We start from the raw sequence: 15,772 nt of genomic DNA, 5'->3' as shown, positions 1-15,772 counted from the left end.
AATGCTCTAATGTCACCAAGGCAAGGGATGGACCCCAGGAGACCGAGATCGATAGATTTACATGCCAGAGATCCGAGAAAATCGAGAAACTGAAGCTCAAGTGACCTAAAAAGGGTCCAGAATGCAAGATCACAAGGTTCTCACTATCCGTTTGGTTTGAAAATTTACAAATGGCCTGAGGACCATAAATGAACCATACAGGTCAATTTTTAACCATTGGATCCCACTAAAAGTGGCGCAACGGATAAATCAGCCTACATACCAATGATTTGGGGCCCACCTGATGTATGGATATGCTTCAAGTTTGGTCTCAACTCTTAAAATGAGGGGTCAAAGCAGATGGACGGTGTGGATTTATCACAACATCACCAGGGGGCCTGCACCAACGCGAGCGTGCATATAGGGTGTGCACATTAGTTGTGCACCGAATATCATAAAAGTCGGTCAATGCATGCTGACTGATGTTTCCTTCCCAAGTCGTTCCTCTGCTGCGAAACTGAACAGAGGAATTGCGATTTTGACAGTGGACCCCACCCATCATCCATTTAAAGAATCTGGACCGTCCAATGCATCCAGAGGAGGGGCGTGACCATCACCAAGCTTTCTCTTTAAACTCATGCAAACGTAAATCTCCTGGGCATGGTTTGGTGGAAGTAAAGAGTGGAAGTAAAGAGTCAATGGGTCACATCAAAGGACGTCCAAAAATGGCCTTTCCTAACTGATTTTTCGCCACGCATCCAACGAACGGAGTGGATTTCTCCTTCAACTTCAATAATTGGCCCCACCAATCAATCAGCGCAACCAGATGTTATGCAACCTCTGTTTTGTGTACCGAACTGAAGCTCCAGGTGGGCCATCACAGCTGGCTGTCGAGGAAATCTAAACCATTCATCTTCTCAGTAATTCAAAACTAACCAAAGAGGAGTAGACTCCGTTCATTGAAGATCAGGATTATATGTGTCAACAAAACTTATTAAAAGGATGCGAACGTTACCTACTGTGTAGCTTTCAAGCACCACCCCTCCTTATGTAGCTCTCCACCATCCTTTTATGGATATAAAGAGAGAAGAGAGAGGAGGTATCAGGGAGGAAATAGCTGGAACGTGAACGTGGAGCCGAGGAGGGAGAAAGAGTGGAGTACGGGCGAGCTTCAAAGAGTTCTTTTTCTTCTCTTTTGTTGTTTATGTTTATTTGAGATTTAGCCTAATCACAATCATGTCTGGCTAAACCTCTTAGCTAGAGCTAAGAGGTGAAGCTTGTGGTGTGATGGGAACGATTTTATGGCTTTGATTCATGTTAGACTGAACTGATCTTGAATTTAGTTTAATTATGGGGAATGTTTTCAGTTTTTAATAGTCTATTGTGACTGAAATTACAATGGGTCTATGATAGCTTTGAGCATGTTCCTTTCCTTATTTTGATTATGATGTCAGGAAGCCCTGTTGTTCACCATAGTCTCCTGGGCATGGTTGGATGACGGAACCATTCCTAAACTTCATATATCTTGTTGATTGGTTACCAATTGGTTTAATTCCGTTGTTTACTTTGTCTCCTGGGCATGGTTTGGTGATGGAATCCATTCTAATTATACCTTTCATCTCTTAAAAACTAGATCAAAGGAAGTTCAGATTTGATATTCATAGTTACACCCTCCAAGTGGATGAAGATGGGACTCTAAGTCCAGTTGAGTTCTTGAATCAAGCATCAAGAACTCCCTGATCTCTACAAGTGGATCCTCTGAATCCCTAGTTTCCTCCCTCTGATTTCTCTAAGTTTTAGATAAATATTTCACCATTATTCTCTCAATTTCATTCGATTTAGATTTCATCTTAGTCTAGTTCTAGTTCTGCTTGATTTCAAATTACGTACAGGTTTCAGTCCCTTGGGATTCGACCTTGGTCTCACCGAGTTTATTACTACATCACAACCCTATACTTGAGGTATGAATAAATTCCATCACATCACCCGTAATCACCTTCCACTTCTTAACAGCAAGCTCACCTAGAGCTATCTAAATAGATGACAAATCCCCTGCAATATTGGAGTCGTCCATGTACCTCGCTAATATCCTGCGATTATGCCGTGTGATTCTTCTCACAGGTGGCTGCTCCACCTGCTCTGTATCCTTATTCATGCATTTAAGCCTTCATACCCAACCCGCTCATGCGGCCATGCCCAACATGCCATACATGTGCAGAGGTGGAATCCGCTACAACTACTGTAGCTCCACCTGTTGAAGTACTCCCGATCAACCTGTAAACATTATCGAGTCGTTGCGCTTTCATGATTACCCGTGCCTCCTTAGATACTTTAAGGACATCATCAATACTTGTGAACTTTCACCCTATAGCCTTGAGTGCACCGAGAGAAATCAGGCTCTTCTTCATGTCAGGAACATTCCTCACCCTAGTCAGGGTACGCTGTCCCATCAAACATCTTGACACCCACCATACCAACAGCCACAACATTACAGGCACTGCATTGCCCATAAATACATGTCCACCATCGCACTCCCCGTAGCTGGTAAACCAACTCCGATGAGAAGTCATGTGAAAGAATGTCCCTGTGTCTAGAATTCACTCGCCCTTATGAGCATCGTATGGGCATTTGATCGTAGACATAGAGAAAACATCACCATCATATTCACTTGATCCATCTAACGTAGCAGCATTGGCCTCCCTGTATGAAGTCTCAGATTCTTCTCTCTTAGATTTAGGATTTATACAATCCTTCTTCACATGTCCTTGCATCTCACAGTTCCAACACTTTACCTTTCCTTTGCCCTTGCCCTTAGATTTGGATCTAGAACCTGAAGAACCTGTACTTTATTCAGAATTCTTACCCCTTATAAGCAGTGCATCAAAAGATATCCCCACGTGACGTTAAGCTTTCTCATAGCCTTTCCTTAAAGGGTTGAGATAATGGTGTCAACACTTAGGGTTTTATTCGTGGTGCACATTGTGTCTTTGAATGACTCATACGATGCCGGAAGAGAATTCAACAACATACATACTTGTTCCTCATCTTTCATCAATTCCTCCTTATCCAACAATTTACAAACCAATTTATTGAAGTTGATAATGTGAGCCTCCAGATCTCCACCATCTACCATCTTGAAGTTATACCACTACCACTTCAATTGTAGGTGATTTTCAGATGATTTTTCGCATAGACATTGCCCATAACTTAGCCGCAGTTTTCTCCCTCATGACATTATAGAGAACCTCATCCATGAGACATAAACGGAACGATGATAAGGCCTTCTTATAAGAGTATTCCAATCATCATCAGTCATAGTATACTTTCACTCCTCAAGAGCACCATCTTCGCCTTACTTGATTAAGGAACTGATCATCTTGATCTTCCATAACTCAAAGTTATTTTTTCCTGAGTACTTCTCAATATCATACATAGTGCTTTCCATTATTGTTTATCCCTTAGATTCAGATATATGCCCCAACGATTGCTCTGATACCACTTGTTAGGATTTGTGTTGCAGAATCACACAGATTTGGATCTAGGATAGCAATCCAAGAGCGCCAAGCAATCACAAGAGAACACAAAGATTTAATGTGGAAAAACCCTTTCGGGAACCACTTGTTGGGATTTGTGTTGTGGAATCACACAGATTTGGATCTAGGATAGCAATCCAAGAGCACCAAGCAATCACAAGAGAACACAAAGATTTAATGTGGAAAAACCCTTTCGGGAAAAAAACCACGGCACAAAGCGACAGAATTCTATTATAAAAATACTTACCTGATTCGAACAACCTCGAATCTCACCCTTGCTACACCCTTTAGAAAATCTAAAACCCTTTTAAGAACCCTTGGAACCCCTTTAGACAACCTTAGCATGCCTGAGAATGGCCCTAGGGACTCTTATTTATAGATGGGGAAACCCTACTTATGCACCTCCCTAGAAACCACCTCAAATTTATGCAGTCTGCACATAAACCGACCACCGTCTGCATAACCCTCGCTAGTCGAGCCTGGGCTTCGACTGGTCGAAGGACCCCTTCGACTAGTCAAGCATCCCGGAATTTCCAAATACACTATCACTGGACTTCTAGTCAAGCTAGTCCCTCGACTGGTCGAGCAGCGCAGTAAACAAGATTTAAGACATCTGTTTTACAACAAAAATAAGCATCAACCAATATATTTTTGACAATTTTACATAAGATTGTTTATTTAATATATAATTTACATTATGATATCTTTTTCAATAAGCTACTTCATTAATGTAAAAAATTATTATTAGAGTAGCTTCCGTAAGATTTATTAACAGTGGTTTGAGATGACAAAGGGAGCAAATAGTTGGGTAGCTCAGGCAGTCCTCACCATTATGTTATGTGAAATCTAACCCGATCTTTAGGTGAGTCACCTCATGTTAGGGCCAGGGCCTAAAAATCAGCCCCATCCATGATTCCAGTGGTCCACATGATTGGAAGATAGTGTACCGAGCAACACCCAACCCTCTAAACTGTTTCCCATGGTGTTGCCCAACCGAATCACGTATGGGCCTTATTTTGGGGCCTAGGTCTAAATTTTAGTGTGGTATTTAATTCTTGGAGCGGATTTCATATAATCATCACAGTGAGCCCTATAATAATCAAGAGTGGATGTCTCTCGCATCTGTTTCATTTGGTTTGGCCCACCTAGATTATAGGTCAGCCTGATTTTTTTTTGCCCTAAGCCTAATGTGGGATTATATTTTTAATGATTATAGTGGATCTCAAATGATCATCATGGTGTCCCTAAAAATTATGAATGTCCATTATAATTCCCTTTTTTAATATATCAGCAGACCAATTTGGGGAGTGACCTCTACCCTTATTTTTTACAGGGCCCACCTGATGTGCTTGTGAAATCCAATCCAACCTTTAAATGTGTAATCCCATGTTAGGTCCTGGGTTTTTAAGATTTAAAAAAAAAAAAAGAAAAAAAAAAAGTCTAACGTTAATTTAAGTGGGCCACACCGTACAAAACGGTTGGGAGAGAGACATAGACCTTTAATTTTATAGGGTCCATTGTGATGATTATATGAAATCCACTCTAATCATTAAATGACACACTAAAATTTAGCCCTTGATCCTTAAAATCAAGCTCATCTATGATCCAGGTGGGCCACACCAATGAAAGTTTGGAGGATGAGCTTTGCCTTGTACACTATTTCCAATGGTTTGGTCTACCTAGATCATAATGGTGCAGAGTTTATGGCCCTATGTCTGATAGACAGTGGTGCACCTTAGTTGGGGTGGATTTCTCACAAACCTCATTGTGGGCCCCACCCAAGTCGGCTACCCTTTTGCTCGCCCTCCCAACCTTGGCCACATTATCGGATTTAATGGAAGGTGCTCTGATGATAATTACTCACGGTAAGGATAGAGTTGTACACGAGTCAAACCGAGCCAAGCTCAGCACAGCTCGACTCAGCTCGGCCACTAGTTATTCGAACTCGGCTCAGCTTGGTTCGGTCCTTGAGCCTAATTGGCCAGCACCGCTCGGTTCGGTCACCAGTTCGAGCCAAGTTCAAGCTAAGATCAAGCCTATACGGCATTTTCTCAAATACATGGAGTGCACCTTCAATATCTCATAATACGTAAAACAACATCAACAGTTTATAAGTATTTCCTCAAACACTCAATAGGCAACATCAAAATCAAGATACAAGAGTATTTGCTTCATATCCATAACTTCCTCGCCACCAACCGACACTCCGTTGAGTTATTTCATCAAATACTTGGTGAGCAACATCAATATCAAATATAACCAAGTCACCAAACTAGTTCGATTCAAGTTGGGGTTCGATCCGAGTTGATTCGAGCTCGGACAAGCTCGAATTCCGCTCGAAAATTTTTTGAGCTCGAAAATCGGCTCAACTCAGCTCAAACTCAGTTTCAAACCGAGCTTTTTCAAGTCAAGTCGAGCGAGTTAACCGAACTAACTCAGTTCATGTACGGCTATAGTAAAGTAGGTAGCTTATTAAAAACCTTTTTTAAAGGACACCTGAACTTAAATTCTACATTAATAGGTTCTTTGTTTGTGATTTATGTCTTTTTTAATCCTTTTCAGCAGGTCTTTAGTCCAACTGTTTTTTTATCCTTTTCAGCAGGTCTTTAGTCCAACTATTTGGGCCGCGATGTACGTCCTACCGCTGGATACCTTCCAACCCATCAAGTGCATGTGAGATCCAATTCGTCCAATAGGTTGGCCCCACCATGAGTCACACCAAATGAAAATTTCATCCCTACGTACATATCAAATGATCGACACCATTAAAAAACAATATCTATTTATAAATAGCAAAATACAAGTGTGGTCCACAAAATGAGCACAAGGCGATCCTCATGATAAGACCAACCTATTAAACGGATTGGATGTCGCTCAAACATGAGCTGCTGGAAGTTCTCCACTACAACCAGTTGGACTGGAGACCAGCTCTTTTTATCTTCAGCCATCGAATAAATGTCCACCAATCCAATTATCGGTTCATGTTACATCTAAACTGGGTCCCATATTCTGGACAGTTTAATCTTGAACAAGGGATGATTTGAGACAGAATGCCCAACCTTGATTTGGGTGGGGCCCCAAAATGTTGTGATACAGAATCTAAGCCGTTACTGGTTTTGTTTCATCAAACAGTTGTCCAGGAACTAGAGGTTATGATTTTGCGGCCAATCAAGTGCTTGTGTGGATCCTTACTTTTGCACGGGTGGTAGACTCCCAGGAGTTTCAACACCCGGTGAAGGGTTCGAGTATCCATAAGTGGTGAAATTCCAATAGCATGAGTGTGTGGGGGTGTGTGTGCGTGTATTAAAAATTTTAAAAAAATAAAATAAAATAAAATAAAAATTCAAGTGCTTGTTTATCAAGTGTCATAGCAGTCGGAGTATCAAATAACTTCCCTAAAGAAAATAGAAATATTTAATGCACTTTACTTTGTTTCTGTTGCATGCATGGAAAAAGGAATTTCAACTTGGAACTTGGAAACTCTGGTGCAACTGGACGGACGCGGATTTCCTGCGAAAGCCTTTCGCAGGAAGTTCCTGCGCTGGAAACCTGGGTGGGGCCCAACGTGATGTTTTTGAGAAATCCACCCCCGCCATCCGTTTTCCGAGATATTTTTAGGATGATGGGCCAAAAATGATCCGTATCCAATACTCAAGTGGACCTAAAATGTGATTATTGAAGGTACACAGTTGAAATATTTGTGGGCCACAGAAGTTTTGAATCAGGCTAATATTTTTGTTTTCAGTTCATCCAAGTAGGATTGACGTTATTAACGGTGTGGATGTCATGTAAATATCATTTTCTACTCCAGAAAGTTTTCAACGGTAGAAATTTTCCTACCCACCTTTTACTCTAGTGCAGCCCACTTGAGTCTTGGATCCTCCTCATTTTTGGCCTCAAGGACTAAAATGAGCTCAGAAAACGGATGTACGGGGTGGATTTCTTAAAAATATCACGTTGGGCCCCACCTAGTTTTCCACCGCAGGAACTTCCTGCCAAAGGCTTTCGCAGGAAATCCGCGTCCCAACTCGACGCGGATTAGACACTGACGGGTTAAGTAGCAAGACTCCCCACTAAAGTGACGTCACCAAGTTATGTGGGCCCACCATGATGTATGTTTTGTATCCACACCGTCCATTCATTTGGAGAGACCATATTAGGGCATCATCCAAAGAGTGAGTCAGATACAAAGCTCGAGTGGACCCACCACAGAAAATAGTGTGAAGAGTGACGCACACCTTTAAAAATTTCTAAGGGCCACAAAAGTTTTCGATCAAGCTGATATTTTCTTTTTCCCTTCCTTCATGTCTGCTTTAACACATGAACAGGTTGGATCTCAAATAATCATCATGGTGGACCTTCGGAAGATTTCAACGGTGGATGTCACTCTTTCCACTGTTTTCTGTGGTGGGGTCCACTCCAGCCTTGGATCTGCCTCACTCTTTGTATCATGCCTTAAAATAATCTCTCAAAATGTATGGACGGCGTGGATATAAAATATACATCATGGTGGGTCCCACATAACTTAGTGATATCACTTCAATAGCGAGTCTCGCTGCTCAACTGGTACGTAGCTAATCCGCGTCCGGTGCAACTGCCACTGAAAGGGTTACGAGGGATTATGGAAGAGCCAGGTGAATCCGGAAGTGGATTGGCTGGTGTACCTCCCACGCTATATAGCTGCTGTATTGCTGTCAGCAAGTTCTATGAGTTTGATCATGAGGTATGTGTTATATCCAAACTGTTCATACATTTGGCGAGGTCGTATTAAGGCTTAAGATTAAAAATAAGACAGATCTAACTATCAAGTGAACCACACTGCAAAAAGCAGTGGGGATTGAATGTCTACCATTGAAACCCTTTTTTGGGTCACAGAAGTTCTTGATCAATATGAAATTTGTTTTTCCTCTTCATTCAGGTCTTTCTGACCTTATGAACAGATTGGATGGAAAATAAATGTCATGGTAGGCCCTACAAATTATTTAACGGTGAAAATCATTATCTCCACTGTTATTTATGGTGTGGTGCAGATGATCTTTGGATATGATTCGTTTTTTTGCATAATGCTCTAAAATGATCTCTAAAAAGAGATTAACGGTGTAGATATAATAAATACATCAGTGTAGGGCACATAAAACTTTGTTTCGTATAACTCAGAGCTGAGTAGCGTCAATGCTCGCCTTCGCACGACACGTACCTACAGCAGCTATACAGCTGCTGTGAGGTACACCAGCGAATACGCTGCCATGGGAATCCGGACCGTACATTCAGTAGGACGCGGATTGCGTACTATCCCGCCTGTCCCTAGCTCCGAACGGGCAGTTCTGTGGGCAGGCCCACCGTGATGTATCTGCACATCCAAGCCGTCTATCCCTTTTCTCAAATTATTTTAAGGCATGAACACAAAAATGAAGCAGATCTAAGACTCAAAAGGACCACACCAAATAATAAGCTTGGTTGCATTAAAATGCACCAAGCATAAAATGTTAGCTGCATTAAATGCAAAAGTCATCCGTGGTGTGGTCAGATGATAGATGGATCTACCTTATTTTTGTTTAGATGCCTTAAAATAATGAATGAGGGTTTGGATGTACAAATACATCACGGTGGCCCACCCACAGAACCGCTCGTTCGGAGCTTGGGGGAGGAAGTACGCAATCCGCGTCCCATTTAGTAGGCCCAGTTTGGGGACGCAGATTAGCTACTGACAGGTTTAATAGCAAGACTCACTGCTGAAGTAACGTCACCAAGTTCTGTGGCCCCACCATGCTGTATGTTTTGTGTGCATGCTGTTCATCCATTTGGTGAGATCATGCTAGGGCAAAATCCAAAGAATTGAGTCCATGCTGTCCATCCATTTGGTAAGATCATGCTAGGGCAAAATCCAAAGAATTGAGTCAGACATAAAGCTCGACTGTGCAAAAGTTTTCAATCAAGCTGATATTTGTGCTTTCCCTCCTTTCATGTTTGCGTTAACACATGAATGGGTTAGATCTCGAATAAACATTATGGTGGATTTTAGGAAGATTTCAACAGTGCATGTCACCCCTCTTACTGTTTTCTATAGAGGGGTCCACTCTAGATTTGGATCTGCCTCATTATTTGAATCATGAACGGTGTAGATACAGAACATACATCATGATGTTACTCTTCTCACTGTTTTCTACGGTGGGTCCACTCTAGATTTGGATCCGCCTCATTATTTGGATCATGAACGGTGTAAATACAAAACATACATCATGATGCGCCCACGTAACTTGGTGATATCACTTCAGTAGCGAGTCTCTCGCTACTCAACATGTTAGTAGCTAATCGGCGTCCCAGTTTTGGATTTGGATCCGCCTCATTATTTGGATCATGAACGGTGTAGATACAAAACATACATCATGATGGGCCCATGCAACTTGGTGACGTCACTTCAGTAGCGAGTCTCGCTACTCACCTGTTAGTAGCTAATCGGCGTCCCGGTTTTGGATGGCTCATGTTCCAAGGAAAATGGTTCTTAATGGTTTGTTTATTCTACAAGCGAATGATGCTTCACACGTGCTAATATGCAGCACATATGCAAGATCCAGGCCAGTGATCTTATACATAGCTGGAAACAGTGTGTATGGAATTTTACAGAGAAATTTACCACTGTAGACCCCACCTTTTATCTAGCGGTTTTTTGAAACAAATGAAACTTAACTTACAAACTTAGACCTCTACGCGCGGACAGCAAATTTGACGACAAAAATACTTTTTTTTTCACCGCCGTTAACCTATGGCTACAGATTATAACCGTAGCCATAGATACCCTTGATTGAATGAAGGGTTAGGACCTGGTCAGCTAGTCGGACCGGGTCAATTGTCTTGCCCACTTGTTTTTTTAGATTTGTCTCATTTTTTGTCTTATATCATAATGAGAGTAGTTAAATCATTTTTTTAGATTTGTCTAATTTTTGTCTTATATCATAATGAGAGTAGTCAAAATGAATTGACGTGAGACCCACTTAGCTTTCAATAGTAAGGAGTTCCTACCCTAAGTTATTGTGGGCAATCTGCATCCCTTTGGATTATAGGGAATTTAAATAACCCTAGGTTACATGTAAGTTGCATGACTTTTAGACAATTTAGTTTGCATATAGCTCAATCGAGTTTCAAAACTCCTTAATTAAGTAACTTAGTTAGAGTTGAACAGTCTTATTAGGGGCTTTTATAAAGCCCACTATAATATGTATGTTTTATTTAAGTTGTTCATTCATTTTGAAAATCATTTTAGAACACAAGTTTAAAAAGAAAGCAAATCCAAAACACAAGTAAATCACACCCACATCATAAGAATTAGTAATGATGATGATATTGCTGTTGAAACCTTCTTAGAGCCCATCGTGATACATATTTGTCATCAAACCTATTCATTAAATAACGAAAACCTGGTTAAAAGGAAAATATAAAAATATCAACTTGATCCAAAACGCTTTAAACCCCCTAAAAGAGATATTTGGCAATTTGTGTTCAAGCCCCACCATGTGGTGTGGTTCACTTTAACACACTAGAGCTTCTTCATTTATTTTATTAACAAAACCTTCCTAGTAATTCAGCAACGGAACCTAGGAATTGAGCGAGAAAACTTAGGAATTGAGCGAGGGAACCTATGAATTGAGCAAGGGAACCTAGTAATCAAGCGAGGCAACCTAGGAATTGAGCGAGGGAACCTACGAATTGAGCGAGGGAACCTTGAAATTCAATAAGACAACCTAGAACTTGCACAAGGCAATGTAGAAATTGAGCGAGGCACCCTATAAATTCAACGAGGCAACCTAGAAATTGATCGAGGCAACCTAAGAATTGAGCGAGGGAACCTAGTAATTGAGTGAGGCAACTTGGGAATTGAGTGAGGGAACCGAGGAATTGAGTGAGGGAACCTAGACAATGAGCGAGGGAACCTTGAAATTTAGCGAGGCAACTTAGGAATTGAGTGAGGCAAGCTCAAAATTCAACGAGGGAACCTAAGAATTGAGCGAGGGAACTAAGGCAACCTAGGTATTGAGCGAGGCAACGTAGAAATTGAACGAGGCAAACTACAAATTGAGCGAGGCAACCTAGGAATTGAGTGAGGCAAACCACAAATTGAGCGAGGCAATCTAGAAATTTAGCTAGGGAACCTAGAAATTCAGCGAGGCAACCTAGGAATTGAGCTAGGTAAACTACAAATTTAGCGAGGCAAATTACAAATTCAGCAAGGCAACCTAGAAATTCAGCGAGGCAACCTAAGAATTGAGCGAGGCAATGTAGGAATTGAGAGAGGCAAACTACAAATCGAGCGAGGCAACCTAAGAATTGAGCGAGTCAAACTACAAATTGAGTGAGGCAACCGAAAAATTCAATAAGGGAACCTAGAAATTCAGCGAGGCAAACATGAATTTCAACGGGGCAAACATAAAATTCAATGGGGCAAACGTGAAATTTAACGAGGAAAACATGAAATTGAGCGGGGCAAACTTGAAATACAGCGGGGCAAACATGAATTTCAGCGGGGCAAATATGAAATTAAGCGGGGCAAACTTGAATTTTAGCGGGGGAAACATGAAATTCAGCAGGACAAACTAGAAATTGAGCGGGGCAAACATGAAATTCAACGGGCCAAACGTAAAGTTGAGCGGGGCAATCATTAAAATTAGCAGGGCAAACATGAAATTTAGTAGGGTAAGCTTGAATTTCAGCGGGGCAAACATGAAATTCAGTGGGGTAAACTTAAAATTCAGCGGGGCAAACATTAGGGCTGAATTTCTAGCTTCCCCCACTGAATTTTCAGTTTGCCCCACTCAATTTCATGTTTCCCCCGCTGAATTTCATGTTTCCCCCACTCAATTTTTAGTTTGCCCCGCTTAATTTTATGTTTACCCCGCTGAATTTCTAGTTTCCCCCACGCAATTTATAGTTTGCCTCGCTGAATTCCTAATTTGCCTCACTCAATTTCTATGTTGCCTCGCTCAATTCCTCAGTTCCCTCACTCAATTGCTAGGTTCACTCGCTCAATTTCTACATTGCCTCGCTCAATTCCTCGGTTTCCTTGCTCAATTCCTAGGTTCCCTCACTGAATTTTGAGCTTGCCTCGCTGATAATATAAGAGCTACAATTCTAAGAGATCGGAATCTTCGAATAATACATGAAGGGAAATCTCCCCACATGAACATCTCAGTCAACTTATCTCCCTTTTTATCTCTCCTAATGCCGTTCAATCGTGCCTGCGGTGTGTTTGGTTGGACGGATTGGAAGGGATTAGAAGGTAAAATCCCGAGATATGCCGGGCATGCCAAACAGACTCGGTGAACCTATCCTGGGATATAGCAATCCCATGGATCTTAAACGAATCCACTGACACCACCATCATTACCTTAAAAATCCATCCCATCCCTCCTATTCCCATAGACCCGGTCGACCGGGTGAACCCAGTTGACTCCGCCTCCCTGACACGGGTGGACCTGGTCAACCTTGACTAACTATCCACTTACCCGGTCAACCGAGTCTCAACCCAATCGACCCCATTTGGATACCACTAAATAAGTTACTTTTTCTTCTTGCAGCAGTAGTGAATGACCTTACGAACTGAGAGAATGCTAGCCTGTATGGAAACCTAATCTAAAAATTGGCAGGAGAACAGGACAAAAACAAAATTCTAATGCATCTTCCTCCATTGTGTCCCCGCTTATGAAGCATTTCTCCTCTTAGCGGTACTGAAAAGAGATCAACAATGTTAAGATGGCGCTTGGTAGACAACAATAAAACCGCAACACCAGTCCTGAAAAGAGATCAACATATGCATTGGGCCACCAGTCAAATGGGGCAAACAGTAAGCAAATGCAAAGCTAATCCATCACGTCCAGCTGATTGTGAGGAATGAAACGTGAAATTATCTTGATGCATCGTACTGCAATCTGCACAATGGGTCCATGGTTTTGTTAAACCACCTTGTATGGCATGTGCGCATCAGGAGTCGGGACACTATTCTCATTCAGATGCTTCAGGACATTACGACTCCTTGGTAAGGAATGGACCAAAAATTCAAAGTTTTTCATCATTAACTGCAAGTAACACTATAACAAAAGCTAGTAAAACCGGCACTTTGGTGCTTCTCACACTGGCGCCATGTAAAACAGGGTCCGACGGATGGTTTACCATATATACATATAAAAAAAAAAAACCCTACCCCTACCTCATTTCGTTCCCACCCCGTGTCACGCCCTAAACCCGAAGATCGGACTCACAGGAATCCCGATCACTGAATCCGGTGCCGACAACCTCCGTAGTTCCCCATTCTCGGCTCTCAGTGTCTATACACCAGATTCCGATCCTGGGATCCTACAAGGAGGATTTTTCAACGTACATTTTTCTTGTAAGAAGCATAACCACAAGTTTACCCAAATCACAAAGGCAACATCCTCATTGCATATCCACTAATATAATCATTTGAATACAATGCTGAAAGGGAAATACATATATCAAAAATCAAAGCTCCAGAGGTCCCCTGCATGCTCCAAGCTCCACACTGCTGAAACCTAACGCCGCCTGCACGCATCTATCATGCATAAGCTTATAGAAAGCTTAGTGGGTGGTAAAAGTGTGTGAGCAAAATATGCATGCTCAGAATGTAATATCAGAGTAAACGGAGATACTGATAAGTCCACAAGCCATACAATATCAGAGTAAGCAAAAATACTAACAAGTCTATGAGTCATCTAGTACCAGAGTAAGCAATATAAATCAGTTATGCAAATGAAGAGTCAAAGAGAGCCAAATATCATATGGCGAGGGTATAATGCAATATGTAAATCCTACTAAGTCTGTCTAGGTCATATAAGTGCAGAAACATAGCAACCTAAAATGTCATATGTCACGGATGTAATGTAATATGCGGTGAGAATGACCATGCAGGAGTGTGAAGTCGGGATGATGGTACGTAGTATTGTAGGCTACGGGATCTACCACAAGAGACTTCTATCCAAACCATTCTCATACCTAAATTTGGATAGTCAGTCTCAATGTGGTAAACTCCTGATCTCAGGTAAGTTGCGCGCCGCAACCGAAATCGTAGCCATTACAAAGGTACACATAACAAATAGTTGCACACCACCAACCCGAGTGGATAATGAATGAATGAATGAGTATTCAACTACTGCTCAATAAGTCCATATATCAGTACTGTTCATCTCTGGGATCATCACCAGGGTCTATTACACTCTGCGCCAGCTTGCCGCCCCTATCCGAGCGCACAACTGGGTAAGTGGAAGAGACATCACTATCTGCTTGCCAAAATCGGGTTCGGCTCGTCGATTGCGTTCCCATTACTCAAGCTAGTCAAACTCAACCCAGACATTGCCTCCTCACTCAGGCAGGTAAGGTCACACCCCCTCCCAACCGACCACGACACAGTGGGAGACGCGGTCTACTGGTATACGGCCCTCATGTGCTCATATATATCCACGTAGTGTCGACGTTGGGGCATCCTCTGGTACCAAAAGGGTTTAGAGATTTTCACCCAGGGCCATCTATGGCAGCCCGATGCTAGTAAAAGGTTTTCGGTGTCCCATCTGGCCATCCACGATATACCTGTGGAAGCTACGACCCTGATGTCATTAGGGTGTACAGTAATCACAACACACAATACAATATGCATGAGTCATACAATCCAGTCATGCATCAATCCTACGCATACCATGCGCTCATGTGAGATAAACCTCCGCCTATCAGGGAGTCTCATAACAACCTGCCCAATTACATATGTAATGGTCAACCACACCTCATAACAAACATGCAGATGGTGCATATGGGCATGTATCATGATGCTATAGTATCACATACTCATAATCAGTATCAATAACTGGTATCAACAATCGACCACGATAATGTGGACATTTAACCAACATTGCCCCCATGGCCTAACACAAGAGCCAAATATACAACACCATGGGCCTCACTCAAGAGCTTAATACACATCAGAATGGGCCTCTCACATAGGCCTCATGTACATCACAGTGAACTCTATCGTCTGTCCCTCAATTGTATCACAATGGGCCTCATCACATAGACCTCATATTCATCACATTAGGCCTTAAACACGGCTGCATATACATCACACAGGTTGAATACATATCACAATGGGCCTCAACTACGAGTCACATATACATCATATAGGTCTAGACAATCGGCCTTGGCAATCGGAATCGACCTCGATACTCGGCCTCGACAATCAGAATCGGCCTATACAATCGGCCTCG

Source organism: Magnolia sinica, chromosome 19 (assembly GCF_029962835.1).
Source record: "Magnolia sinica isolate HGM2019 chromosome 19, MsV1, whole genome shotgun sequence".
In the NCBI taxonomy this organism is placed as follows: domain Eukaryota; kingdom Viridiplantae; phylum Streptophyta; class Magnoliopsida; order Magnoliales; family Magnoliaceae; genus Magnolia; species Magnolia sinica.
Note: the sequence above shows the minus strand (reverse complement) of the source record.